This window comes from Pteropus vampyrus, unplaced genomic scaffold (assembly GCF_000151845.1).
Source record: "Pteropus vampyrus isolate Shadow unplaced genomic scaffold, Pvam_2.0 Scaffold63, whole genome shotgun sequence".
NCBI classification, from domain to species: domain Eukaryota; kingdom Metazoa; phylum Chordata; class Mammalia; order Chiroptera; family Pteropodidae; genus Pteropus; species Pteropus vampyrus.
In genome coordinates this window covers 8,694,176-8,698,178 of record NW_011888844.1, presented here as the reverse complement: position 1 = coordinate 8,698,178, position 4,003 = coordinate 8,694,176, and positions in this window count along the sequence as shown.

Genomic DNA, 4,003 nt, shown 5'->3' with positions numbered 1-4,003 from the left:
GTAAAATTCTTCCAACTTTTCTGTATGTTTAAAAATTTTTATGATAAAATATTGGGGAAATAAAAATAAATATTTTATTAATATAATTCTTCACATTAAAAGTTCATCGGTTTTACACATAGATGTATTACAAAGCTTTTGATAAAATACACATTCATAGACTATAACAACACTTAAAAAAAGAAATTATCGATTTGTTAAAAATATCTACGAATAATATTTTAGCAAATAATTTGCTTATTAATAAAATGTCGAAAGCTTACCCATAGATACCATGAATAAGACAAGGATGCATGACATCACCAGTTTTATTTATTATTTTACTAAGAAGCATGGCCAGTGCAGTCATTTTATATATAGATAGATAGATAGATAGATAGATAGATAGATGGATAGATAGATAGATAGATAGATAGATAGATATTGCTTAAAAACAAAATATTATTTTCAAATAATATAATTTTGTACATAAAGTACACACAAAGTAACTTATTAAAATCAATTGTTGAATTAGTAATTATCTTTGATATAAGAATACTGTACAAAAATCAATTATTTCTATATGCTATTAGCAAAAAATTCAAAATGAAAACTTTAAAAGATTCTATATACAACAGTGTTAGAATTATCAAATAATTAGGGAAAACTATTAAAACTGGAAAATCATAAAGTTTTGTCATTGAAGAAATTGAGAGAGACATAAATAGAGGAATATATTATATTTGTGAAATAGAAGACTAAATACTGTAAAGATGTCAATATTTTATAAAATAATCAAGACACTCAATGCAATTTCATTCAAAATCTTTAGATTTAATTGGAACTTTGTCTACTGATTTTAAAATTTAAATGTAATGTAGAGGGCTAAAAGCATATAATAAGATATTAAAAATACCTACATGGTGAAATGACTATTACTATCAGATATCAAGATTTAAATATATAGTAATTAAGACAGTGTAGTCTTGATGAAAGTATCAATAAATAGAAGAATGGAACAAAATCAATCACATATATGGATATTTATGACAAAGGTGACATTTCATGGATGTGAGAAAAAAATGCTCTTTAATAAATAGTGCTAGAACAATTAGATATAACTATATAACCATATGAAATAAATAAACATGGCCCCTATATCAAACTACATGCTAACTTGAGATAGATTATAGATCTAAATTTGAAAATAAGAAACTGGTCAAAATGGCACAGAAAATAGATGCTGTACATGCCTCCTCTCGCAATCACACCAAAATAATAATGAAACTACAGAGCAACCATTACTGGGAGTCACCTGAGGTCTGGCTGAACAGAAGTTATATAACTTGGGGCATACTTAAGAGGTCACCTTGAGTCTGGTGGGAGGGGCGGAGATGCAAAATGACCCAGTCCCACAACTATGAGTGACATTCATGAATCCAAAGGGTTATCTTGGCTGCAGAGCCTCCTCCACCCCTGACAAGCAAGGAGTCTTAGCACAACACTGGGCTTCCCAGACCAAGGTTCGAGTGCCAGAAAGAGAAGCCCCCACAACCTCTGGCTATGAAAACCAGTGAAGATTGTGACTGAGACAGAAGGCAGTGGGAGTTGCAGAAGTTCCTCTTAAAGGACCCATGCCCAGATCTACTCACTGACAGGCTCACTAATCTAAACTCCGGTGCTGGAGGTGCTGCTTGAGGAGCACCAGGTACATATCAGGAGGTGCTGATTGTTGAGTTTCAGAGTGAGGGCTGAAGAGGTGGCTTTCTCCTGGAAACAAGTGCAGGCAGTATCCATTATTCCTTGGTTGAACTCTCCCCGACTCCTAGCATGTGGAGACAGGTGGCCACCATATCTGAGTCTCCATCAACCTGGATAACACAGGTCGTTTCACCCAGGTGATTCCCTGAGACTCTACCTCTCCAACTCTCGGGCCTACTCAAGCTTCTTCCAGTGGTTTATTCCATACAAATTGCTTGTCTTGGCTTCTGCTGTGGACTTTCCTAAAATCTCTCAAAGCCTCACAAAACCTAAAGAAGCAGCATCTGGCCTCAGCATGTCCCATATCTCTTGCTGAGCAGCCTCTAGCCTGGCACTAGAGGTAGCTGGCCTTAATTCCTGGCTTGGTCTCTCGAGGCACCTCTAAGCCCAGCACAAGAAGCAGCTATCTGTGGATTGCTTGGTGACTCTTGCTAGGTGACCCCAGAAATGCACAGGCTAGAGCTGAACTTGTTTTGGTCCTGGGACCCTCCCAGGAGGCCCTTGGGCTGACATATCCACTAACCTACTTCAACCAGCATCAGAGCCCAAAGGTCAGACTGTGCATGCACCAGAGCCCTGCTAAAGTGAATCCTCTGTAGGATCAGCCCCTCACCAACCAATCGTCACAACCAATCAGACCAAGAGCCAATCTGTCCCATTGACATGCAAACAGCAACCAAGTCTCAACTACATCAGGAGGGCACACACAACTCACACAAGGGACATACCTTGAGCATCTTGCTCAGAAGATCAGGGAATACTGGGCTCTATAGGAAACCTACTAGAAAAAGCCACTCTACTAAAACCAGGAGACTTAGGAGCCCTACATAATACATAGAAACAAACACATGGAATCTGCCAAAATGAGGAGACAAAGAAACATGTCCCATATTAAAAATAAATAAATAAATAAAATAAATACAGAACAAAGCTCCAGGAAAAAATAACTAAACAAGGTGGAGACCAATGATCTACCAGCTGCAGAGTTCAAAACACTGGTTGTAAAAATGCTCAATGAACTTAGAGGAAGAGTAGATGAACTCAGTGAGAACTTTAATAAAGAGATAGAAAACATAAAAAAAGGGGGATAGAAACATAAAAAGGAACCAGTTAGAAATGAAGAATATACTATCTGAGATGAAGAGTACATTAGAAGGAATCAACAGAGTGGATGAAGCAGAGGATCAAATCAGTTATTTAGAGGATGGGGAAGCAAAGGACCCAATCGGAATAGCAACAACAACAACAACAACAAAATAGAATAAAAAATAATAAGAATAGTTTAAGGGACCTCTGTGACAACATCAAGCACAACAACATTCACATCATAGGGGTACCAGAAGGAGAAGAGAGAGTGCAAGGAATTGAAAATCTATTTCAAGAAATGACTGAAAAGTTTACTAACTTGGTGAAGGAAACAGACATATGAGCCCAGGAAGCACAGAGAGTTTCAAACAAGATGAACACAAAGATGCCCACACCAAGACACATCATAATTAAAATGCCATAGGTTAAGGACAAAGAGATAATCTTAAAAGCAGCAAGAGAAAAGCAATTAGTTACCTACAAGGGGGCTCCCATAAGACTGTCAGTTGATTTCTCAAAAGAAACTTTGTAAGATAGAAGGGTTTGGCAGAAAATATCTAAAGTGATCAAAAGCAAGAACCTATAACCTAGATTACTCTACTTAGCAAAGCTATCATTTAGAATTGAAGGACAGATAAAGACCTTTCCAGATAAGAAAAAGCTAAAGGAATTCATCATCACAAAGCCAGTATTATAGGAAATGTTGGAGGGACTTCTTTAAGAAGAAAAAAAAAGTATAAAAAAATAGGAATAAAGAATGGCAATAACTACATATCTATCAACAAGTGCTTCAAATGAAAAAAAAAAAATAGATGCTCTGATCAAAAGACAGTATGGCTGAATCGATAAGAAAACACGACCCTTAAATAGGTTGCCTATAAGAGACTCACTTTAGATTAAAAGACATACATAGATGGAAAGTAAAGAGATGGAAAATAATATTTCATGATGGACCTAGATAGTATTGTGCTTAGTGGAGTAAGTCAGATAGAGAAAGACAAATGCTATATAATTTCATGTATATGTGGAATCTAAAGAATGAAATAAACAAACAAAAAACAGAAACAAACTCATAGATACAGAGAACATTTTGAGGGTTACCAGGTGGGAGGGGGTTGGAGTGGGGTGGGTGAAAAAGGGAAGGGATTAAGAAGTACAAATTAGTAGTTACAAAATA